Source organism: Peromyscus leucopus, chromosome 9 (assembly GCF_004664715.2).
Source record: "Peromyscus leucopus breed LL Stock chromosome 9, UCI_PerLeu_2.1, whole genome shotgun sequence".
NCBI lineage: Eukaryota > Metazoa > Chordata > Mammalia > Rodentia > Cricetidae > Peromyscus > Peromyscus leucopus.
The window spans coordinates 99,868,068-99,895,372 of NC_051070.1; positions in this window are offsets into that span (position 1 = coordinate 99,868,068).

A 27,305-nucleotide genomic window follows, 5' to 3' on the forward strand; every position below is an offset into this window, starting at 1 on the left:
CTATATACAATATATACAAGTAATAAATACCTAAACAGGTATTTGACAAATCAGAGAAAATAATTCCATTATCTATCCTATTTTGGTAAATCCAAGATGTATCTAATGTACTTTCTATCCTAATTAATTTTCAACTATACCTAACTAATCTTCAACCATAACTAACTAATCTTCAACTCCCTCAGAGACCCAAGAAGGGAATAATATTAGCTAACAAAAATAAAAACAGGAAGTGCATGCAAGCAACTTCCAAAAAATTTGTGAGTTGACAGAAACAGCCAGCTTCCTGGGCAGTCACCTGAGGTTTCTCCTCAGTGTTGGGGCATCATCTTCAGCCTATAGGCTTAGTGTATCTGACAGACTCATTTGTGATGTAGGATATACACAAGGTCAACAGTTCAACCTCACATTGGGCGAGAGCAGTCCATGTACCAGAAACACCTGAATTCCACTAGTGTCCTGTCATGATTCAGGATTTTAAATTCTGGAAATTGTTGACAGTTTTTTAATTCAGCTGTTCATTCTTCTTGGCTGTGTATATATGGCTTCATCTCAGCATCCCCTTCTTCTCCACATCCCTCTATTAAATGCCAGTCTACTTTCGAGAGGCATGAGCTTTCAGCTGCTGTTCCATTGCACAACAGAAGCCATCAGCCCTCTGCCTTTTAAGCTGCCTTTGAAGAAAAGGGCACTGTACCTTTTCCGGATTGCGAAGGCCACTTCAGGGATGGAGCCATATTGTCCTGGCCTCAGAAGATGCCTTTTGACAAAGCCATAAAGGGGAAGTGCTGTGGGACGGTCTGTATGTCAAATTGCTCTGATTGGTCAATAAATAAAACACTGGTTGGCCAGTGGCCAGGCAGGAAGTAGGTGGGACAAGGAGGGAGGAGAATTCTGGGAAGTGGAAGGCTGACGCGGAGAGACACTGCAGCCGCCGCCATGACCAGCAGCATGTGAAGATGCCGGTAAGCCACCAGCCACGTGGCAAGGTATAGATTTATGGAAATGAACTAATTTAAGCTATAAGAACAGTTAGCAAGTAGCCTGCCATGGCTATACAGTTTGTATGCAATATAAGTCTCTGTGTTTACTTGGTTGGGTCTGAGCGGCTGTGGGACTGGCAGGTGACAAAGATTTGTCCTGACTGTGAGCAAAGCAGGAAAACTCTAGCAACAAATGGCGCCCAACGAGGGGGCAAGAGTTTCTACCTAAAACCTGAGAAAAGATTCTAAAATGGAGCTAAAAACAGCTTCCTAATTGTCTCTCTCAAATGAGCAGCAGCTGCCGGTTTGAGCTACTGGCGGGTTCCTGGCGTGTATGCTTGACCTGCGGTATGGCGGGAATGAGGCCTCTGCAAGTGGCACATTAAGCTGCATGGTGGATTTAGCCTTTGCTAGTACAAAACAAAAAAAAAAGAGGTTTCTGGGCTACACGCTGCTTGGATAAAAGCATAGACCCATGATGGCTCCCAGAGCTGGCGGAAAATGTACCACCGCCATGTTGGGAAGATGAAGTGGGCAGAGCCAGCAGCCACAGCACCATTTCAGGCTTAAAAGGCTGCAGTTTAAAGCAATAGGCTCAAGGTAATATAAAAAATAAGCCACATAAAGATGGTTACCACACAGAGAATCTGGATTATGTTCTCTTTGATATTTGTAACTAAAGAAAAACATTTGATTGCAAAAGCTGTTGAGTTATGCCAAAATGTGTATTTTAAAGGTACCTTAACTTCAAAATTTGGATGTAAGGATATGTTGCTTTGGAAAAGAGGTTCTGCTTTTGTTTCCACAGAAAGCCAGAGGCTATGGATTTGTTCCAGATTAAGATACATCAGGTTTGACCAGCCAAGACCACCTGAAAGGTCTCCCATGACACCATGGCCCAGATGATCCAACATCCAGAATCGTTTCAAGGCAACTGGCTCAGATGATACGGTCTCACGGACTACTCCATGATCCTAAAATTTTCTTTGTGTCCCCATAAGATACAGCGCCCTCCTCCAGCAGGAAGTAGTAAGAGAAGCTACGTCCAAATTCCCAAATATACCAAGCTGACTTTGGAGATGTGTAAAAGTTAAAACCTTCCTTTTAAAAAAAAGAAAGGGGAAGTGCTGTGGGACGGTCTGTATGTCAAATTGCTCTGATTGGTCAATAAATAAAACACTGGTTGGCCAGTGGCCAGGCAGGAAGTAGGTGGGACAAGGAGAGAGGAGAATTCTGGGAAGTGGAAGGCTGACGCGGAGAGACACTGCAGCCGCTGCCATGACCAGCAGCATGTGAAGATGCCGGTAAGCCACCAGCCACGTGGCAAGGTATAGATTTATGGAAATGGACTAATTTAAGCTATAAGAACAGTTAGCAAGTAGCCTGCCACGGCCATACAGTTTGTATGCAATATAAATCTCTGTGTTTACTTGGTTGGGTCTGAGCGGCTGTGGGACTGGCGGGTGACAAAGATTTGTCCTGACTGTGAGCAAAGCAGGAAAACTCAAGCTACAGCACCCACAAGTCATTACAGCAAACAGTTAATCCTCCACCATGCAGGTCCCCATCCCAGTTCCTCACTGGCTGAGCTGTATGGGTGAACACCATTACCCAGATACTGCCCAAGTTTCAGTTCCAGTAATTCTTTGTGATGGATCCTTCTAGATCCTTCCTTCCCTTCCTCTTTTATGCCCTTGTCTGTAACAGACTTCCCTGTTGTCTTCACTCTTGTCCCATATCCTGTTACTAGATCCCTCCTGCTCCACAGATGCAGTGACATGCTACACTACCAGTGATTCTTAAAACAAAATTCTGTTCTAAGTGGGAGTGGCCAAGAAGTCTAGAGATTGCTATTTGTCTGTAATTCTGTAATTTGTAAGCTGCTCTAAGTCACTTTTGAAAACTGACCTTCACATTTTATCCCTACAACATGGTGGTCTTCCAATTTTCATCTGGTTTACCCTGAAAACTGTTCACAGTCAGAGCAACATAAAACTCAAAAGTGTTTTCAGAGGACAGAAATGACAGGAGTACATGAGCAGGAAAGTGGAAAACAAGGACGAAGGGAGGGATCTGGGAGGGAGACAGGAAAGAGGGATGGAGAACCTGGAAGAGGAATGGGTGTGTTACACATTCCCAAGCTCTCTATCATTCTCTGCCTAAGTCTCTGGCTGACTCTGAATCCTGGTTGCTGGGGCAGATTGCAAGCAACCTAATTAAGGAAAAGAGAAGTGAAATTAGATTTTAGCTGCTGCTGGAGATGTTTGCAGTTTGAGTCTGTACAAATTAATTGCCTGCTAAAATGAACAAACAAACCAAAACAGCATTTTTTGAGCCATTTACCAGAATCCAGAGCCTTCACAACATATGACCCATAACATCAGTGGAGCAGTAAATATAAAGCATACCTGAGACACAGAGAAAAAAATAATTATCAGAGCCCAAATGGCACATACCCCAGGTAAAAAAAAGAGAGGAGGAAAGAATTTTAAAACGGCTTTATGTTTGGAATGTAAAGGAAAGTATACATTGAACAGTACTGATGATCTTAGATACGATTCTACCTTTAATAGGTGTGACTTCTGAATTAAACAACTCAGTGGCTGGGCCCTCATTCACGGTGGAGTTGACTGGTGGTTAATCTGCATTTGCCAATTGACTGGCTTTGTTAGGGAAGGGTGTACACTTGGGGTGGGTCTGGGTGAGTGCTTCCAGAGAGGTTTGACTAAGGAAGGAAGGTCCCACCTTAGTGTGGCCCGCATGTCCCCCGGACCAGGTGGAAAGAAGGAAGAGGCCACCTGAGCACCAGCCTTCATCTTTCTCTGCTCAGTGACTGCAGATTCCACGTGACCAGCGGCCTTGGGGTCCCGCTGCCACGGCTGGAGCCACCCTGGCTGTCTTTCTGTCCATACCATAAAGGACTACACCCTAAAGCTCCCCCCGCCTTAAGGTACAAATAGTTTGCCACAGCAGTGAGAAAATTATGTAACAGGAAAGCAGATGAAGAGACTTGAGTGTGAAGCCAGGCAAATGATGTAGTGGGAGCCTAGAGAACCAGAATGGCCGCCTAAAACTGGCAGGCAGAGAATCAGGATCAGGAACTTTTTAACAGATGCATGTAGTTGGTTCAGGAAAGGGAAGAGCTAAAACAGTGCAGGAAAATAATTAACGACACGATGGCCAGTTGAAGGCAGTGAGATTGTGGTCACTGTGTAACTGTACACTTGTGTATTGTCACCGTCAGAGTAATGGGTGACAATGCAGAAAGTGGGTGGTACAGAATGAACAACACTGTCCCTTCACAGAGCTCCTTTGCCTGTCTGTCGGGCTGCCTGTTGGAGGACCTCCCACCAGGAGGCAAAGCTGTCTGTGAGCATCCACCGATCAACTGGTACTCAAGGACTATACACAAATGCACAAGCTAAGTCCTGACAAGTCCACCCGAGTTGTAGTGATTTGACACACGCTGTAAGAAGCACAAAAGCATCTTGAAACAGTCAAGTAAGGACCTTCCAAGAGAGTCACTTTGCCTACCGTTTAGAGCAGTCAAGAAGCTCTGGACTTCCAAAGAGCTTTGCAGGTCCATGAATTACAAAGGGAAAAAGCAGCTCAAAGACTCTCTTTTCCTAATGAAGTTCACCATCCTCCTTTCCTTCCTTAGTAATTAATACCCCACAATCATATCCATTATACAGTATCAGCATTACAGGAAGTCATCTTGAGTAAAGATAAGTGGCAATTCTTTATAGAGGTCGTTATAATTCATTAACATAGATGGATATAATTTGCATTTATTCTACCATTTCTTTTTATGACTATAATAAAGTTAAAAGTAAGAATGTTTTCACATGTTCATTTTTTTCATTTTATGTTTATCATATATTAGTTACATACACTAATGGGTTTCATTATGAAATTTTTTTCAATGTACATGATATATTTTGATACTATTCACTCCCGCCCATTTCCCTTTTTTCTTCTCTTCACACACCCACTAATCCCCTCCCTCCTGTTAGGGGAGGGGACCCTGTGCCTCCTGATTATCTGCAGCAGAGGCCTATTTAAGGCACAACTGTATAGCAAATGAACCATCATACTTTGTTTGTCACACATTCTCTATGTTTAGATCCTTAAGTTTCCCCATTACTTATAAAAACAACATTTCAGGAATCTTACCCAAGAGGTTGGGGACTAATGGTGATGTTTTCAGGTTTTGTTTTGAAGTATGTTGCCTTATAATGATTAAAATATCATGGGGGAATAACTGAACAAAATGATTGGTTTACAGCCCTGAAGTTGCTAGTATCTTGCTGCTCCAGATATGGGTAATAGACCAGTGGTGCCAGCATTACAAAGGAGCTGGCTAAAAAAAAAAAAAATCACAAAATCCTAAGTCCTCATCCATAGCATTTATTTAAGTACATCCCTTGATTCTAGGAACATGTAACTTTTGAAAAGAACTCCCTGAGGCCTTAGAGATGGTTCAGTAGGTAAGAGTCTGTTCTTTCAGGGGACCTGAGCTGGACATCCACACTGGTGATTCGCAACCACCTACAACTCCAACTCTGGGTAATCAGATGCCCTCTACTGTCTTCTACCAGCACAGGAGGTACAGAGAGACACACAAGAATAAAATAAGATTAAACAAATGAACAACATGACACTAATTCAGCTTTAGACTTGCTTAAAAAAGATTGTATTCCTTTTGGGTATGATAGCTCCTTCCTGTAATTTCAGTTTGGGGAAGGTGGAGACAGGAGGATCACCACAAGTTTGAAGCTAGCTTGGTCTACATAGTGAGTTCAAGGAAGCCAGTCAGGGCCACATGGTAGACCTTGCCTAAAAGTTAAGGTATTCTTTAGATTCATTTAATTTCTGCTTGCCCATTTCTTAAATGTAAAGAGTTCCTTTCTTTTGTGCAAATCACTTACAATGCAGTCTAAGATGGAGGTCAGTCTGTGAGTACATAAGTAATACAAGTTAGGAAGTCAGAGGCCAGAGGGAAGATACTCTAATGTTATGAATTATTTAATGTCTAAAAGGTGAGGCTGTCCTATTAACTGGTACAAAAGACCATCTCAAGGTAGAGATGCAGCAGGTGATGATTATGTAGAAGAGATGGCAGCATTGGCAAGCTATCGCTATTTCTGTGCCAAGAAAATATGTAATGTAAATTGGAGAATTAAGTTTAAAAAAGGAACATGATAGCAGGCAATCTGATGTTCTCTTGATCTTAGCTGGTGGTGCTTCCCATTGATGAAGTCCTCTCATGTCACTCAAGTAAAATTCTTTCCCAAAGGGAAAGCAAACAAACTTTAACACATATATAGGACTGATTAAAATGGATCTGGTTACTGACACAGACATAGAAGCACCACTAATGCATAACTAGGTCAATAATCATAACCCAGCTTTCCAAACTGTGAGGCTGAACTTGTATTTCAGAGCTCAATCAATGCTCTGCTTTGATTCTTGCACTCTTTTTCATTAATTCTGGGCCAACACATGCCCCCCTTTAATTAGTCTGCCTTTAATGGAGGCTGTAACTGAATGTCAACACCAGGGCAGGTCACTAAATGCCACTTGTACTGTTAAAAACCAGAGAAACAGCAGGAAGAGAGAACACCAAAGGCAACAAGAACTGATCAGTAAGAACAGGATGAAGGCTGTGCTGCTAATGGGTGACAATGAGATGGAAGAGGCCAGCATCTATCTGGAGCTCTGAAATTAACTGTAATCTTTCTTTGTACTTAATGAGGCAGGATAGTTGTCAGGGGGAAAGGTAAGACTCATGTTCTAAGCCAAATGAATAGGCTTGAGGGAGACGAGACAAGGATGTCTTTGTATTGGAATAAATGATGAGTGAACACAACAGAAGGAAAAATACGTTCAGGATTTTTTAATCTAGTAGTTTTTAAACCATAGAATATTTAGAAAAGTGTTTCTGTTATGATTAGAAATGGTTGCTGTATGCTCTTTGAGTCCTTTGAGTGATATTTGGGGAGTGCAGTTTGTTTTTATGTATTTAATTAATTTGTCTCATAATTATCTCTGTCTGGTACCATATTTGCATTTTACAGGCAAAATAGCTGAAGTCCAAGGATTAGAGGGAAGTTTTTGTAAAGAGGATTATATTTTATAGGAAATTTCTTCTGTAGCTCTTGATGATGCATTGAGGCTTTCTAGTTTTGTGTTAGTCCCAATAGAGAATCTTTCAACTGACGAAAATACACAAGATTTTCTATAGTGCATATATATTGTGTTCAATATTGAGGACATAGTAGGTTCTCAATCATACAGAAAATAAAAACCAACTGTTTTTCTCTGTACTCACACTCAACACATCTGTAACCAGATGAGTGGCTCCTAACTGTGCCCTCCATGGCCAGTTGTAGCGGGGTGTCAGTTCTGACGTTGAGTGAATACAGGGGAAAATCTGAGTTTAAAGTTTAGTTCCATTCCAACTTTAGATGCTCATCCTAAGCATCAGTCCACAGGCTGTTCTTACCTTGGATATGAGAGGCTCCTATGGGCTTTCCTCAGGTAAGACCACCTGCCAGAACAGCTCACGGAAGTCAGAGAGATATTTGCTATATTTGGTGGTTTATCATAAAGGATATTGTAAAGGAAACAGGTGTAAGTATCCAGGCAGGGGATCTGGAAGGGCTTCAGGTGCAGAAATCTGTCTCAGTAATGTTGGGTTGCTTCCAGCATCTGAGTATGTGTGTTTGCTGATCAAAAAGACCTCCAAAAAGTTTTGGGGGAAGTTTATGGTGACCTTTTCCTGTAGTACAGTTGATTGTTAACTTATGCTCTAATTACCTCCCTTTCCATGAGGGTGAGGATGGGTTGAAAGGTTACATGCTTCTAATTGTGAGCTTTTGTGTGTGTGTGACAAGTCTCTCCTCCTAAAACCCACCAAGCATTGGCTTATTAGTTCTTACCAATCAGGAAATGTCAACAGCTTTGAAGCTCTGTGTTGGAAACTGTGAACAAAGACCAGATATACATTTCATGTTACAGTGTCATATATTATCAGAAGATGAAGTTAGAAATGTATGTACTTTTCAATGTTCATTTTAATTATGAAAATAATTCAGTGTCAGCTGCAGCCGCAATTCTCTATTTGAGTAGTGCATTTTGGGATCCCAACATTAGGTCTAGAGACCATAAAGGATTTCTTATAAAGTAGATTTATAAACTAATATTATCATTTCATCATGTTAATTTAAAGGTTTTCCAATGTAGATTAGTTAATTATGAACAGATGACAATATCATACATAGTAAATTTGTAATTATTTTCTCATTTTGTTTCATGGCTAATGCTCAATGCAGTGAAGCAAAGCTTTTTTTTGGATATTTTAGAATTTAAGAAGGTGTCCTCTGAGGTTTTAAAGAAATCCAAGATTATGTTTTTACTTAAACTAAATACAAAAACTCTAAGCTTAAAGATGTAACTTTAAGCAGATGAACAGTTTCCAAGCTTAGAAATCCTTTCAAGCTTCAAACAGATACCTCATAATTCCATATACATTCTCTTTAAGAAGAATTGCACAATAATGGTTCATAAATATCCCCTTCATTTAGCTTTATATATTGGGTCAAAGGCTGTCATTTCCCATTTCTACATAAAAAAAAAAACAAAACATTAAGTTATAAACTGGTCTTTGAATCCCAAAATGATTTCTATCTCATATGCAAATAAAATATGAAAATCAAGAACCATGAAAAGAGTATATCATAGGTGGTATGCATTTGCACTGATTGCCTTAATTAATGTTGTCTCTGAGTAACTTTTGTCTTAGCACTACCTCAATACTTCCCATTATGAGCCATATGGTAGTTTGAATATGATGTCCCCTGTAGCCTCAGGCATTCAGATGCTTGGTCTTTAGTTGGTAGTGATGTTTATGTAGGATCAGAAAGTGTTTGGTCTTATTGGAGAAAATGTGTCACTGGGGAGTTTAAAAGTTTTATGCCATTTCCAGTTTGTTCTCTGTTTCCTGTATATGGTTCAAGTTGTGAGCCCTGGTTTTATCGACATTGCCTGTACTCTGTCATTATAGAATCTTATTTGTCTGGAATGAATAACATACCCTTTCTTCTACAGATTATCTTGGTCAGGATAGAAACATAACCAATACAGAAGTTGCTCCCATAGAGTGGAACATTGCTGTGCCAGACCCGTGCATGTAGTTTAGTGGAGGATTATGGAAGACTTTGGGACTTTATACTAGAAAAGCAGTTGAATGCTGCAATCAGAGCTTAATGGACCATCCTAGTAGGAGCGTGGAAGACAGTAGTGCTGAATGCAATGTGGTCTATGGAGGTCTAATGCAAGAGGTTGCAGAGGGGAACAATATTAGCAACAGAACTAGAGACTACTCTTGTGATATTTTGGTTAAAAAAAGTGTCCCCTTTCTGCCTTTGTCCTAAGAACTTGCTTGAGGCTAAACTAAAAAGGAAATAGACTAATTTCTTTGGTGGAGAAGATTTCAGACAGCCTAATATTAATTCTGTTGCATGGTTATTCATAATCACTTTTTTGTAGGTAAACAATAAAAAGTACAAATGGAACAGGAAGAAATACAAAATGTACAATTTGAGAAGAAAAACAAGAGCACCAGGAAACTTAATGTAGCCAGTGCCTGTGCTGAAAAAGATAAGGAGAAATCGGCTTAACATTGGAGTAAAGGGAGCTGTGTCCTAGGGCAAACTCCTCCTAGCTCAACCTCTAACTTATTAAAGGAAAAGCCTAAAGAATTTTCTGCTCCTAGATATGAACAACAATCAAAACCTCCTGAAAACATGATTCAAGGGGACAGAGTCTACTCCAAACTGGCAGCTGAACTTGACAATGTTACCCACATAGTACTGGCTTAGAGTCATGAAGGATATACATATAAAGGGTTGTAGAATCTTCCTCCGTGGCTACTGAGAGCTACTGAGGCCAGGCAGTGTGTGTGTCAGGGTAGTCCTTGTATCAAGTCCCTGAAAAGGATAGAGGCCTTGAGTGTGTGAAGTTGTGGAAATGAAGCCCAGCACTGAAGACCCCAAAGATGTTGGAGATACTAGAGCCATGAGATATCTGCAAAGGAAAGCTGTGTTCGAGGAGTGGAACCGAATTAAAGGAAAAGAAACGTGTTGCAGGCAGTCAAGTTGAAAGGGCAGGGCCATCTAAGCCCTTTGGCTTTGGATATAGAGCTACAAGAATTGGTATTTGCTCTGCTGGATTGGCCTTGGGCCACTCTAGTATTTCCTCATTATGCCAGAATTTCTCCCTTTCGGAATGGTAATGTAAATTCTGTGTCATTATATGTTGGGGGTATGCATTTTTACTTTACAGGGAGTTATAATTAAGAAATTATCTTGAGTCCCAGAAGAGACCTTGGATTTTGAACTTGTAAACAGTGTTAGGATTTTTGAAGTTGGGCTAAATGTATGTTACATAGGACATGTTACATTAGGACATGACCACAAACATACAGAGGTTAGGGAGTAGAATGTGATGGTCTGAATGAAATGTTTTCCATATTCTTGAGCATTTAAATGTTTGGTCCCTAGTTGGTAGTGCTGTTTGGGTAAGATTAGGAGGACAGGGCGGGCTTTGAGAGTTTAAAGACTTGTGCCATTCCCAATTCTTCTGCTTCCTGTTTGTGGCTCAAGATGTGAGTCCTCAGTTTCTTCCCACCCCTGTGGCCAAGATTTCACTTTACCGTTGTGGACATTTATCCCAAATGCACTGTTTTTTCTACAATTTGTCTTGGCCATGGTGTTTTAATGCAGCAACAGAAAGATAACAAATACAACCCATCCCTTCCAGGTGACTTTCTCACAACCACACACAGACCTGTGACTTCATCACAATATGAGGAGGATGACAGGGAGGTGGCTCTAAGTCATTATCTCATGTAGCTGGAGTTTTCTCTCCGGGTGCCACCAAGCCCCAGCAGTCAGACAACCCACTTATAAAATAAACACACAGACACTTATATTATTTACAAACTGTATGGCTATGGCAGGCTTCTTTCTAACTGTTCTTATATCTTAAATAAACCCATTTCTATTAATCTGTAAGTTGCCATGTGGCTTGTGGCTTACCGGTACCTTACAGCTCGCTTGTCATGGTGGCGCCTGGCAGCGTCTCTCTGACTCAGCCTTCTACTTCCCAGAATTCTCTTCTCTGCTTGTCCTGCCTATTCTTCCTGCCTGGTTACTGGCCAATCAGCATTTTATTTATACAAAGCAATATCCACAGCAATCTCAAGTCCTTTTTTTCTCCTCTTGGATTCTGTTTGACTTCCTCATTCCTGTCATCTGTCCATACCATGTGAACAGACGTAGACATGGATGAGGAGACAATGGCGAACACACAAGGGCTCAGATACTAGCCAGGTAATGCCCCAAAGCAGGTGTGGTACTTCCTGGATAAGCTTCAGTTTGCCCAAGATTCATAAAACATCTGAAAGCAGAATTATCTTTCCACTGAGTGTAGTCAGTTTCCAGACAGAATCACTAGCCTCACCAGTTGCAGATTGGCATAAACAGGAGCTGACCTTACAGAATGTTAAGATCCAGGGACCCTGGACATGTTTATGGATGTTTCTAAACTGACTTTTCTACATAGAAACATAAAGTCTCTATCATGTGGCTGTGAGGCTTAAATCTGTGTATTGAATACTGCCTTAGATGCAACTAACACACAGCAATCACTGTTACTACTACTGCTGCTATGGTTGCAGTCTTAGTATTACAGCTGCTTCTATTAACAATATTTAAGTGAAAATAGTGGTATTTCAACATGCTGGGGATCACATGGAGGAAGTAGCAACTTAGCTTTCCCTATAGTACCAGAGAAAGCTGAACAGCTAGAGATTCAGGCATATAGAGGTATTGAAATAGTTGGCAGAAGGTCAGACTATATTGAAAATGGAAACAAATATAACTGTATTTGCATAATGCTTCAGGTTACTTGTTGCAGTCTTAAAACAGTAGAAAATTTTATCTTCAGAAATGGAGAGTCTGAGCTTCTACTGTTTATTTCAAGTCATTCAGTTTGAAGCTTATGGTGCTTCCTTGAATCTCAGCATTTCGAGTGTAATAACAGAGAATTTCTTATCTGTCAGAATGCTGATTCATAGATCATGTTGTTTCAAGTGTTGAAAGCTTCTAAAGGATGTACGTGCATATACTGTAAGCATGCTTGTGAAAAAGCCATCTTCTAACTCAGAATAAGCTTAGTGTTTCTTTCTATTTTTCCAGGTATTTTTATAATTAAGCAGAAAGGCTCGTACTATAAACAGATTCATATTGAGAATTTACATATTTCACATTTACTTCATACAGTGTGTACATGTGTGTGTCTATATGAGTTTGTGTGTGTGTGTGTTGTGTGTGTGGGTGTGTAAAGGAGGAGAAGGAAAGAGAGAGGAGGCAGGTAGAGGGATTATGAATGCATCCTATAGTAATAGCTGTAACTCAAATTGCTAAACAGTCTTACAATAAAAAACCTGGGAGCCTGATATTGGAATAAATGCTGAAATATCAGAGAGACAAAGGAACAAGCCACTGCCACATCTTACCTCACCAACTCCACGAATCCTCTGACTGAAATCCTCTGAGTCCTCACCCAAAAGACTCCAGCTGAAAAAGCCTCTAGCTGAAAGGGACGCTTCTGCTGAAAAGCCTTTAGTTCCTGTCTCCTCACGTCTTATACATCTTTCTCTGCCCAGACATCACTTCCTAGGATTAAAGGCATGTGTGCTTCCAAGTACTGGGACTAAAGGTGTGTGCCACCACTGCCTGACTTTGTTTTCTCTCCTAGACTGAGTCAATCTCACATAGTCCAGGGTGGCTTTGAACTCACAGAGATACAGACATTTCTCTGCCTCCTGAGTGCTAGGATTAAAGGTGTGTGCCACCACTGCCTGGCCTCTATGCTTAATCTAGTGGCTTGTTCTGTCCTCTGATCTTCAGACAAAGTTTATTAGGGTACACAATATATCACCACAAATAGCAACTTTATGTTCCATGCCTTAAAAATGTCTCAATTCTAAGAAATAAATAGCTTTAAGCAATATGGGTTTAGAATGGTTAAAGTTCCCTTATTTTCTTTAATTGGAAATACAGAAGAACTTGGATTACTTTCTTAAGACCCAAGGAAAGACTTAATTTCATTCATTTTTTTGGCATCTAGGGAAGCCTTTATGCTATGTGATAAAAGACTATCTGTTAATGACTTTGGGTGCATCTTGTGACTGAAAGCTAAATAAAATAATGGATCTGCAGCCCCTTTAACATCTTCTGAAAGGTTTAAGCTATATAGAACCACAAAGTCCAGTTTCTGATGTTAGCAATTTCATTGTAAAGCACATTAGATGTGTTTTTTCCCTAGTTAAAAAATAACATTTACAAAACATTGCTTCAGTAGGCAGTCTTCTAGCCAAGGGTGGGCCTGATGGAGTCATAAATTTTGATGAAACTTTGGCTTATTAGCAATCTCTAAATTGCACTGATAATTGTCCTAGGGTAATAGAGATTACGATGTCATTATGTTTAAATGAGTCTTTAGACTAACCCACTGTCTTAGTTCATATTCTCTTGCTATAGCAAAATCACTGAAATTGGATAATTTATAAGTTTATTTTGGCTAATGGTTCTTGGGGAAGAGTGGTCCAAGACTAGGCAGCTGCATCCAATGGTGGCTAGTGCTGTGTCAATTTATGATCAAGGGTGGATGGGAAAATGGATGCAAGAGGAGAAGAGAGAATATGAATGATTGTGATGGTTAATCTCAGTTGTCAACTTGGTGAGATCTAGAATCACCTGGGAGCCAGGTCTCCAGCCATGCCTGCAGGGGAAAATCTTGATTAGGTTAACTGAAGAGGGAGGACCCATCCACTGAGAGTGGCACCATTCCATGCACTAAAAACATAGACTGTATAAAAAAATTATAAGATGACCCTGGCACAAATTTTCATTGCATTTTTTTTCTTGACTGCTGACGCAATGTGACCAGCCACTTAAAGCTGTTGCTGACATCACTTTCCCACCATGAGGGACGGTATCTCAAGCTGAGAACAAAACAAAACAGAAAACTAAATAACCCCCCCCCCAAGCCAAAATAAAACAAAACACAAACAAATAAGATCCTTCCATCCTTAAGTTACTTTGTCAAGCTGGTTTTTTGACAGCAATAGTAAGGTCACCCGTGACCTACTTCTACAGACTTTTGATGCACATATAAACACGTAGGCAGACCACTCATAGACTGAAGTGGCTGAGGTGATGCCATCTTGTCCTGATTTCACACTCCTAAGCTCTCCACACTCCCAACTGCTACATCTGCCTTGGCAACATTTGGGGACTGACCCATGACCCTGACTATGGTCCAGATGTATTAACCAGAATACTTGATGTTTGTGTAGGGTAAAACATGAAATTAGAATAACTAAGAGGAAGTGCAAATAAAAAAATAAGTGTCATGTTGCATCTAGAAAATACTGAGGAACTCTGCAAAAAGACAGATTGCTCCAACCCTCCCCCCAAATTCTGATGTCACTGTGGTGTTTATCTCTAAAAAAACAAAAAAAACAAACAAACAAACAAACAAAAAAAAACGCTGTACCCGTGAGCATTGGTAGCAATAGGCTTTTCAGAGGCATGAGCTCTATCTTTGTCATTGGCTAATAGAAGGACATACATACTTTTAATTTGGTTAGTTAATATGGTTGTTAATAACTATCTCATACACATCATTTCAAGATAAGAGAAATATCTGAAAAGGAAAAAGAAAACTTTAAAGAAAAAGAGAGAAATGTGGCTGTGTGACAGTCCTGAGGAGAACAATGTATGCTCATTCCAGAAAGAGAGTCCACAACAGACCAAAGAAATGATTGCACCCACAACCAATTTGGTTAACCACTGATTTTTTTAACATAATTTCTTTATTGATTCTTTGGGACTTTTACATCATGCACCCTAATTCTGATTACCTCCCAGTACCCCATATCCTCCCTTCACCCCTGCATCACCCTCCAAAAGAAAATAAAAAAAAAATGAAAAACAAGCAGCCAAGCAAACAAACACACACAAAAAAAACAAAAACAAAAAACCCTCTTCACTTCCCCATCTTTCCAGCCTTTCCAACATCTCTTCATTCATCCTGATGGCATTGGAAGCCTCAGTGTGTCACACAGTATACCCCTTTGACCAATCAGCTTTACTAGCAAATGTCCATTGCAATGAGTCATTGGTCTGTTTTAAGAACTCTGGTTTCTGGCACACCATCATCACGGGATCCTCACCAACACTCTTCTGGGATATCCTGCTGCTGTCCTGAGTCATAGAGATCCTGCTGATGATTTTCCACAGGACGAATTCCTTCACCAGCTCCAGCAGGTCTTAGATGGGTAGATATTAGGGTGGGGCAATCCAAGGCCTGGCTATGGGCCTAGGTGGTAGATGAGTTGGTCAATCCTGTGGCCACCTGCCTCAGGCAAAGGGACAGAGCCAACTCTGTCATCAGGGTCAATTCTCCCTTGCCCCTGGTGAGGGGTGGGGCCAGCAAAGGGTGGGGCTAGCTCATCACTCATGGTTCCTATGGCACCTTGAGGTGACACAAGCCCTAGACATCAACACAGACCCTAGCTGCAGCAGGACCACAGACCTAGACATGGTCCTTAGTAGTAGCCAGTTCTGGATGTCACTATTGCCCCGGGTGGCAGTGCAGGCCACTCAGATTGGCATGGCCCCAATGGTAGCATGGCCCTTGGACACTAACATGGCCCTGGATCTTGAGTATCTGCATGGCTTTTGATGGTAATGTGAGCCTCAGACATCAACACAGACCCTGGCTGCAGTACAGCCATGAACCCAGACATGGCCCTCAGCTTCAGCTCTGGCCCAGACATGTTACTATGTCATCAGGTAGCAGTGTAGGCCAGTCGGATCTATATGGCCCCAGTTTCAACATGGCCTTCAGATACCAACATGGACCCAGGTGACTGACCTGACCCCAGCATCCACATGACCCTCTGTGGAAACATGAGTCACTGACATCAACCCAGACCCTAGCTACTATAGGCCCATGGACCCAGATATGGCCCTCAGCAGCAGCCTGGACCCAGACAATACCATGCCCCCAGGTGGCAGCACATGCCGATCAGATCTATATCAGATCTATATACCCCTAAACTCCAACAGGGCCACAGGTTGCAGGAACCTGGACCTTCACATGGGTCCTGGTGGCAAAATAGGCCATGGACTTCAACACAGATGCCAGCTGCAGTAGGACCACAGACCAAGATGAAGTCCTCAGCAGCAGCCCATGTCTGGATGTCACCATGGCACCAGGTGGCAGCTAAGGCCGCCCTCAGACTCCAACGTGACCCCAGGTAGTAGCCTAGACTCCAGGAATCCTCATGGCCCTCATTGTCAACAAGAGCCATGGACATCAACACAGACCCTGGCTGCAGTAGGGCCACAGACACAGTCATGGCCCCTGTTTCAGCTCAGGCCTGGATGATACCATGGCCCCAGGTGGCAGCACAGACTACCCAGACGAGTATGGCTTTGGCTGCAGCATGACCCTCAGACACCAACAAGGCCACAGGTTGTGGCCAGACCCTTGACTTCTGTGTGACCTTTGGTGGCAGCGTGAGTCATGATGTTAACCCAGACCCTGGCTGCTGTAGGGCCATGGACCCAGATATAGCCCTTGGCAGCAGCTTGGGCCTGGGCAACACCATGGCCCCAGCTGATAATACAGGCCAACCAGATCAGCACGGCTCTGGCAGCAGCAGCCCTTGGATACCTACATGGCCACAGGTGGCAGCCCAGACATTGGGCATCCCTTTAGCCTTCAGTGGCAATGCAGGCTATGGATGTCCACATAGCCCTTGGCTATGTAAGGACCATGGAAACAGACATGGCCTTTGACACCAGCTCAGGCCTGGATGTCACCATGACCCTGGGTGGCAAGCAGGTCACTCAGATCAGCCTGTTCCTCACTTACTTCATTCTTCAGTTCCACCTCTTTCCACAGCATGTGAACTGTTCTCCTTCTCTTTCTCTCCCATTTCTCCACAATATATTTGCTTATCATAATGGGACCCACCTGCCTGGTGCCGCAAAGTGCCAAGCAGGCCTGTGCATATCTTCATGCCAGCCCTGACCTTGAGGGCCCAGGATGACCTGTGGATGGCTAGCATCTGCCTGAGCAGAATTGCACCAGGGGAGCCATGGATGTCTTATTTTTTTTTATTGGCGTTACTAACAAGGTTATGGATGAGGTTACTTATAAGGAGCAGTGATAACTACAAACGTGTTGCATTATCAGACAATCCATCCCAACATGGGCAGCCACTCCCAGGAGCTCTCCGTAGTCCCAACATCTTCCATCAATCCTTCATTCTCCTCTCCTCTCCCTTCCCTTCCCCTTCTCTCCCCTCCTCTCTCCTCTCCTCCTCTCCCCTCACTTCCCCTCCCCTCCCTCTGATACTGTTGGTAGGGGGCCCTTAAGAATCTTCCCAGCTTCTATTCTTCCCAGAATTAGGAAAGTTGAGAACCATTGCTTTAGATGAAGTAAGCTACACACTCAAGAATCTCATAGTGACATTATTCTGAAAGTCCTAAACCAGGCATTCCTAACTACCTATGCACAGTGTGTATTATTTACTTTCATGTCACTGGTTTTCATACAGTGGTATATATGAAAAAACTTGTTGCAAATGGCAGCAGCATGCTTTAATCTCCCACAGTGTATGCAAAAGAAATCAAAGGCAGAATAGTTTTCTCAGCTATCTGCTTTGAAATGAAAGAGTGCAAACCACTGGATAGAAATTAGAAACCTTGGTTGTACTTAAGAGGAGAGAGATGCAATGCTGTTGACAGGATACCAAGAAGACCCTTAGGGTCCTGGCAACTTTCTCTCTCTTGAAACTGGCTGGTGGTTATGCATGTGTTTACATTGGGGTAGTATGTCAGTCACAGCTGTGGCATAAATGAGTTCTGGGATGAGTCACCAAAACAACTTTACTTCCTGACAATTACTTATAGTAATACATGACAGTTATTAAGAATATATATTTTCTTCCTTCATATTCAGTTTTGAAATGGTCAAAGAGATATTTCAAAGATTTACACGACATTGTGTGCGAAAACAGCCAAGCGTCAAGCTTGTGAAATGCCTACCTTGTAGGAATCACACAGAGAACTCTGACTGTTGTCACTGCATTTGTTGGCCTCAATTACTAAATTTTAACCTTCCTTGGGGGAGGGACAACCATAGATGAGCGAATTAGATCTCCAGCTATTGTGTCACAAGCACTGTGGCTGATAAGACGACCAGGGCCCATGGAGTTGTGGGAGAGATGAAGACTGGCTGGAGCCTGCACTGTTAGTGCTAGGAGGAAGCTGTGGGAGAACTGATGAGGCAGAAGCTCTCAGGAATGTTTTCTCAGCGGAGATTTTGAGCTTGACTTTGAATTCTGTGAACAAACAATGAAAAGACCGGAGCCACAAAGAAGCAGCTCTGTGCTTCCCTTGGGTTGTGTTCTCAGGCGAGGAGGACTTACCTGACCCAGGACATATCCAGCAGTGTTTACAGACACTTTTGATTGCCAAAGCTGTGGAGATGCAGGCCTGGGGAGACGATCCAGTTGGTAAAGAACTGCTCCAGAAGTATGAGGACATGAGTTCAGATCTTCAGCTCCCCTGTAAGAAGCTGACCACAGAAGCCCCTGTCTTTTATCCCGGTGCTGGGAAAAGCAAAGACAAGCGATCATTGGGGCTTGCTGGTCAGCCATTCTAGCAGAAGGTTTGGGGAGAGACTCTTTCAGAACCTGATGTAGAGGATGTTTGAAGAAGACATCTGATGTCAAGCTCTGGCCTCCACACACTTGTGCATCCATATGCACACATGAGTACTTACACAGATGCACACCATACACATTTCAGAGGTGCTACTAGCATCAAGGTAGCAGAGAGTGGCAATGTTGCTAACCATCCTGCAGTATACAGGGAAACCCCAGTAGATCATTATCCTCACCTTGATCTAGTGCCATATTGAGAAAGCCAGCTATAAAGTTTATTGGAAAAAAACATGAAAAACAACAACAAAATTTCTTGGGCATTTTATTATTATTATTAATATATTATCAATGTCATTTTGAAAACAAGATCAGCCTAGGAACAGAGGCTCATGACACTTGTTTTACATGCAAGGACAACAGTGATCAACTCTGAGGCAGCTCAGAGTGGGGAATCCTGTATACAGGGCACATAAGCTCCTAGGCATCTGGCAGAAGGGTTTGAGAATGAGAAGGGGGTGTTGGAAGATGGCACCATAGTATACCAGGTGTACCCATCAGTCCTTGGTAGCTTTTTGTCACTACACTCTGACCAACCACAATTTGTAGAAGAAAGAGTTTGGCTCATGCTTCTAGGTTGCAGTACACTTCTGAGAGAAGTCAGGACAGGAACTCCAGCAGGAACGGAAGCAGAAAGCACAGGGGTTCTGCTTACTAGTGTGTTCTCTTGACTCCTGCTCAGCTAGCTTTCTTATATAGCTGAGGCTCATCTGCCCAGGGATAGTGCTGGCCACAGTGGGTGGGGCCCTCCTACATCAATCATCAATTAAGACAGTTCTCCACAGACATGGCCCATAAGCAAATCTAATCTAGGTGATTCTCCAATTGAAGTTCCTTTTTCCCAGGTGACTCTTGGTTGTGTCAATTTGGCAATAAAACTAACCAGGACAGCATCTCAAACACACACTGGGCCTGAGCTAACCTCTGGTGTTTTTGGAAGGATAGAGGAAAAAATTATCTTAGAGTCAGAAGAAAAAAGTAACAGAACAAAAACAAAACAAAACTACATTCCATGATGAAAACCACTAGAAAACACCAACAAAAATATGACAGAGAAGGCTGCAAAAATTTAAGGCACAAAACCACTGTTATTATTTTTTGTGGACTAATTAATTGATTTAAAATTATATTTTATTGGCTATCCATGTACTTTTCCTTAGGGTTATTTTTATTAGTTTCTTGCTAAAAAGTACTTGGATTACCTCTGAACTGTCCTTTTATGCTTGATAATAACACATTTTGAATTATGGAATTTCTCCTGTATATAGTTTTGTCAGGTTGGTTTAGAACAAGTTCCTGGGAGAATGCGGTAGGATTTGTGTGCTGTCTTGTTTCTGTATTCTAGAGAAGATGGTGCTTTACTTTTTCTTCTTAATTTCTAATTTATTTATCAATAATTTCCTTATGGCAACTTATTATAAAATTCATTTTGGACCTTTTATAAGAAAATGCTTTGTATATTTGAACACACATATAACATGTATAAATTATTTATTTACATATGAATAATTCTTATGTGTAAAAAAATAACCCTTTTTACTGTTTTAAGGCTAAGGAATGAGGCTTTTTAAATGATGATCAGCATTTTCCAAATTTCTGTTTTATTTCTTCTGGATATTTCTTGATCTTTCCTCATAGATAGTAGAAGAAAGATGCCCTTTTATTCACTGTGGGTAGGGGAGTAAACTGGTATAGCCACTATGGAAATCAGTGTGGCGACTTCTCAGAAAAGATAAAATAGAACCAACAAATAACCCAGCCATACCACTTCTGGGTATATTCCCAAAGGACTCTATTTACTACAGAGACATTTACTCATCCCTCTTCATTGCTGCTCTTTTCAACAACCAGGAAACAGAATCTACCTAGATGTCCATTAACGCAAGAATGGAAAATGAAACTCGGTACATATACATGATGGAATTTTATTCAACCATAAAGAGATGAAATCATGACAATTGCTAGAGAATTGATGGAACTGCAAAACATTGAAGTGAGATACTAGATTATCTCACTTTGTCAGAAAGCCAAACCACACATTCTCTCTCACACATGCAGATTTTTTTTTTACTCACATATATGCCTATTGACAGGGAAGTGAGGGAATGCAAAGGGAGAGGCTTTAAGGGAGAGGGATTGAGAGGTGACTAGACCAGATGTGATAGGAAAGTATACAGGGTGGGAAAGGTTAATGGAGATGAGAGGGGGGCAGGGAGATTGGGAAGAAAGAGGAGGGACAGGGATGAGAGTTCACTAAAACAAAGTAGTATGAAAATGTCATATAAGGAAGCCTGCTACTTTGTAAACTAATTAAATTTTTAAAATTAAAGAAGATACTAAGAATTGCCTTCTATTGTTGTAGTAGAATTTAAATCAAAATACATTAACAAGGAAAAGATATTTATGTTGGCATTTCATGATATCTTTTTATGGTTTGTGACCTTTTGTCTCTAATTACAAGACAAATTTGTATTTCTATTTTCCAATTAAGGTGTCGAAGTTAGTGACACCTCCTCTCTTTCCCATCATCCTACATACTTGCTGCTGTGCAGTACTATTACTGGCATGCTCCACTTGGTTTATTTCATTTAATTAATTTCTTAATCTGCTATTAATTATTAATTCATTGGTTTGCTTCATTTAATCAACTCGTCTTTCTCATTTGTTTTCCTTTACTTTGCTCTATGAGGGACAAATTCACATCTGCCATGCAAGCTGGCATGTAACCAAGCCTTCACATAGCTCCTGTTGTGAATACACAGCGTCACCATGAATAGCACTTTTTAATAAATGGATTAGTGAATCAGTTACTATCATGGCTGCTATTTATCCTTTGTAATAAAGTTATAAAATAATTATCCCTTTTGCTTCACAACACCCTTTCTGTCTATTATGCTACTGGAGGGGTTGAGACTGCAATTTCTTAGGCTTTGCCTACCCCAGGGTGGTCTCCTGAGTGCACCTCATCTCACTGCTCACTACATGTTGTTTACATGGAGAGCGTGGGAGCCACAAAGTGCAGACAACCTTTGCTGTGGGCTGTGATTCTGCAGCAATTGATGTAGTGCAGAGAAAGCCAAGTCAGAGGATTCTCATCTCCCCTGACAAAAGCACTTTCACACAGACTCTCATATTCTAGGAACAATCTCCATTCTCTGTCTGCACCTGACTATTGACCCAGGGATAGAGGGATGAGGAAGAAGGAAGCCATTCAAAGAGTGTCTAGGCTGTAAGGTGTCATGTCCCTTCCTTTTAAAGAACAGAAATGTAATTTTTCATCTGACCTTGTGTCTCCAGGGACTGGGACCATGACTTTGTAATGAAACCATCACTTTTAATATCTAAATGAATTAATGAATCATTTCAGTGAACAAGATCAAAAAATAAACTTCAGGCCAAAGTTGTTGGGGGTAGGGCTAAAATTTATTATGTATACACTTAGAAGTCCCTCCCCTCTTCTCTTCTCCCTGGCCCTCCCCTTCTCTGTTTAGAAATTCCTCTTCTCCTCTTTGTTGGGGAATATTATTTTAAGGTGTGTTACTTTTGTTTATGTTGCATTTGTTTAACTCTGTGAAGCTGTGTTACTGTGCCTGTCAAAAAAAACCTGATGGTCTAATAAAGATCTGATTAGCCAATAGCAAGGCAGAAGAAAAGATAGGAGAGGCTGGTAGGCAGAGAGAATTAATAGAAGGAGAAATCTGGGAAAAGAAGTTAGAAGAAGGAGCAAGAGAGGGAGGATTCCAGGCACCAGCCACCCAGCCACCCAGCTACTCAGCCAGACACAGAGTAAGAAGGAAAGAAAAGGTATATAGGAATAGAGAAAGATAAAAGCCCCGAGGCCAAAGACAGACAGGATAATTAAAGTTAAGAAACGCTGGCAAGAAACAAGTCAAGCTAAAGACTGGGCATTCATAAGTAAGAAAAAGTCTCTATGTGTGATTTATTTGAGAGCAGGTTTGTGGGCCCCCCAAAGAGTGAAGAGCCAAAAAACAACCAACAACACCTCTTGCCTTTCTCCATCCTCTACTTTTCTTTCCTTCCCAGCCCAAGGCAGTTTTGAACTTGTCATCCTTCTGCGACTACCACTAGAGTGCTAGGATTACAAATGTGCATGACACCTCCTATAATAATTTATTAAACTTTCAATTAGCTCAAATGAGGTCACAGGTGCTACTGCTTTTCATGGAGACAAATGTAGTGCCATATACAGTATTTGCTGCAGGAAGCTAGAGGTTTGAAGAGCATACGGTGAATCAGTGCAGGTCCAGAACTCAAAGCCAGTTTCATTCATTGGTGAACTCTTTATAGGGATGTTCCCCGATGCTTGCCATAAGAAGAATATGAGGATATGTCAGGAAAGGTAGAATGGAGAATGTACTTTTGAATTATAACTTGAAAGAGGTTCATATTTTTGCCATATAGTTTATAAAGGCAGGAAGACTAATTCATAGAATAACTAATGTGTTATTTGCAGGCCTTTGGGGGAATGCCATGTAGTATGGTAAGGTCTGATGAGAGTGCAGATGCCCACGTGAGAGGAAAGAAACTTCTAATGAAAAAAGGAGGATGGAGACAGAGAAGAGTGAGAAGAGATAGGAAATAGAAGTAGCAGAGAGGGAGAGAGGAGAGAGAGAGGGAGAGAGAGGAGAGAGAGAGAGAGAGAGAGAGAGAGAGAGAGAGAGAGAGAGAGAGAGAGAGAGAGAGAGAGAGAGAGTCAGTCAGTCACAGGGCATGCTGTGCTTTTGTGCTATAATGGAACAATATAAGAGTTTATGGAGATGTTGGAAGTGGCCTCCACTGTGAAAAGCTAGAAAAGGTATCTGAGAGGTGTCATTTTTAAGCTGTCATAATGGAGAAGGTCTCAGAGAGGTGCTTTTAAGCTGCCATGATCGCATCTCTTAATCTAAGCGAAGAGCTAACACTTTATATGATGTAATATGTGCTCTGTGATTCTCGGCTTTCTACTCACTCCATTTTCACATAATATTCCCAGAACATCTATAGAATAAGCATTACTCATTTCCTTTTTTGACTTGGAAGAAACAAAATCACAGATATGTTAATAACAGACTGGAGAACGTTCAGTGGATAATTGCAGTGTTAGGGCACAAAGAGGTTCTACTTAGATGGCAAACTCTTTAAAAGCAAAAAAGCTTGTAAGGGCCACACTAGAGGTTGGAGACACATGACAGGTTCCCATTGTCCTAGTCCTGGGCTCTAGGGGTCAGAAATGGTCCAAAGATTCCATACAAAAATGATATGAACTGTGGGATGTCTTTCTGTGTCCTGTGAATATGTGTGGTTCCCATTGGATAATAAATAAATCTGCATTGGCCTATGGCAGGGCAGGATAAGGTCAGGTGGTAGATTCAAACTGAAGACAAGATGAAAAAGGGTGGAGGAGAGAAACATTGGCCACCACCCAGGGAGCAACAAGATGCCAGCAGACCGGTAACTCCATGGAGACGTGGCAACATATAGGTTAATAGGAATGGGTTAATTTAAGAAGAAAGAGTCAGCTAGCAAGAAGCTGAAGCCATAGGCCATACAATTTGCAATTAATAGAAGCCCCTGAGTGATTATTTTATAAGCAGCTGCGGGACACAAGGGCCTGGTGGGACCAAGAAACTTCCAGCTACAGTTATTTGCTGTACTTGAAAAAACAAAACAAAAACAAAACAGATTTTGGGATGCTTTCAGATACAGGTTCATGGCAAAGAAAGAAATGGCATGAATATCCAATTGAGACAGTCCAAAGGCAGGATGGAAAATGTAGATTGCCTGATTGTCCTTTGTTCCCAGGACTCTGGGGCAAAGGACAGAGATCAGAAATCTGTCAGCAGGGTGCTAGCAAGACACACATCACTGGGTGTGGTGTCTATATACCAGGCTCAGATATCATTCTTGACCAAAGTGTATTAATACACATGGGGCTTCCCATAGAAGCATGCTACACGAATCAGAAATGTGCTGTGAATACGTAAAAAATGACTACCATGCCCATTTCTGCATACCTGGAATATGTAGTTCTATTCTACCAATCCAGTTTTAATTCATCTCCATTCCTCCCCAGCTTTGGGTCTAAGATAACAGGGTACCTCTACTTCCAGACAGCACTGTTCCATACCAGATTCCAAATGTCTTAAATAAGTTGCCCCAGTAACAACTGTAAATGCAAATGCCACAAAGGAGCTCTAACAACTTCTACCCTAGACAACCTATGGTCCATGGTAATCAGTCTCCTTGTACCTGAAATTGTGTATGCATGTACATGTATGTATATTATGCACTCACTCATGTGGACATGTATAGATGCCATGGATATCGCTCTGTATGCTGTGAATGTGTTGCTCTGATTGGTTAATAAATAAAATACTGACTGGCCAGTAGCTAGGCAGGAAGTATAGGTGGGACAAGCAGAGAAGAGAATTCTGAGAACAGGAAGGCTGAGTCAGGAGTGGCCAGCCAGACACAGAGGAAGCAAGATGCAAAAGTACTGGTAAGCTGCAAGCCACGTGGCAACTTATAGATTAATAGAAATGGGTTAATTTAAGGTTAATAAGAACTAGATAGCAAGAAGCTTGAGCTATTAGGCCATACAGTTTTAATTAATATAAGCCTCTGTGGGTTTATTTGGGTCTGAGTGACTGTGGGCCTGAGTGGGACTGGAGAAAACTCCAACTACATATAGATGCCAGAACTTAACATGGAGATGCCTTCCTCATTTGCTTCTCTGCTGTATTTTTTGTTGTAGGGTCTCTCACTGAGGTTGCTGATTCAGCTGAGCTCCTGAGATCCTCCTGTCTCTCCTCATTTCCCATTCTTGTGTTACAAGGATGGCTTTGATGTTGGTGATCTGAAATTAGGTCCTCTTCATGGTTGCCCAGTGTTCATTTTACCTATTGAACCATCTCCCAAGCCCTCAAAATAATTTGATCAATAGCAAGATGTTCCTGATGTTGTCTGGCGAGCTGCCACTGGCATCTCCCTCATGATTTTTGTGTTGCCTTGTAGTGGCTCCATGGGCTGGGGCAGAAATACAACCTTATTTTATTCCTCTGAGTAATCAATATTTGTTGGAATGCTTTTCTCCATCTTTAGATAAATCCTAAATCTAAGTTTTAACTCTGAACCTTAAGCCATACCTCCAAAGACAGAGCTGCCCAAATAGCGAATGATTAATGGAAGATTGTAATCATCATCATGACAGGTTGTAGACATGCAGTTCCAGAATAGATGGGAAGAAAGTCATACTCTGTCATGGTCAAACCAACATGGAATTTGTTTAAAAGACAGAATCCAGGCTCAGCAAAACATGAAATGTGGTTACGATTACACAGTCAGGAAGTTACAGAGATGGTATTCCAACTCTGACTGCAATAGAGTCTGGGAAAGGAACACATGGCAGGTGCTGGGGGAGGCAGTAAGAAAGACAGCCTTTTTCCAGAAGTACTAAGAGATAACTATCTATATATGTAGAAATGTGTGTTTGTGTTTGTGTGTGTGTGTGTGTGTGTGTGTGTGTGTGTGTGTGGTGACATGACAGAGACATTGCTGGAGAAGGCCATTGTCCTACAAATAATGTGCACATGCCCATATGTGTGGGATGTAGAACCTACAAGCCATTATTAATTGGGGGAAAGTTCTGGGCATGTTTGAGCTTTGTATTAAAAGTTTTTCACCGTGATTAGGAAGATTATATGTGCATGGCCTGGGATTTTTCACTATTCAAAGATCAGATTATCTGTGATATGAAAGTGAGATTTCAAATCCCTTTTCCATGGGTGATCCTGAAGATGGTGGGGAGTAGCCTTCAGGAGGCACACACTGAGGTGGGGAGGTGAAAGCTTGATCTGAAGGGTCTAAGTGGGAACATGGGGGAGATGGGGCTGAAACAACTGAGGGAGACTTTGGGAAGGAGCCCCAGAAGCTGCAAGGTTGGATAAAATCTTTAGAAAAAAATGCATTTTAAAAAATTCCCCATTGTAGATGTGACCCAAGAACCCAGTAGGAATCAGAGTGGCAAAAACAAAAAGCTCCATTTTTGTTACCATGGTATCTTCAAAAATGTTGTGCTAAATATACCATAGCTTCAGAGAAGCTCAGGGGAAATAAGGAGAAAGGGTTATGGCCTGTTCTGGGTTGTGTCAGTCCTGTACAAAGTGAAATGTGGGTGGATTAATAATTCAAGGAAAGCCAGAAATCGAGAGTGAACAAAACACATTATGGTCTCAGAAATCTTCATCAGCAGTGGCCTTGAAGGTCCCTCCAGTATGGTAGGCTGCATCAGACCCATTTGATGTGACTCTCACAGGACTGGGTGAAACTCAGAAGCTGTGAGGAAATAATTTGCCTGATCTGATTTGATGTGATGAAATTTGTGTGCATTAGGGAAAAAACACAAAAATGTTAAAATTATAGAGCAGAAACTATTTGCAGTGCTACACTGG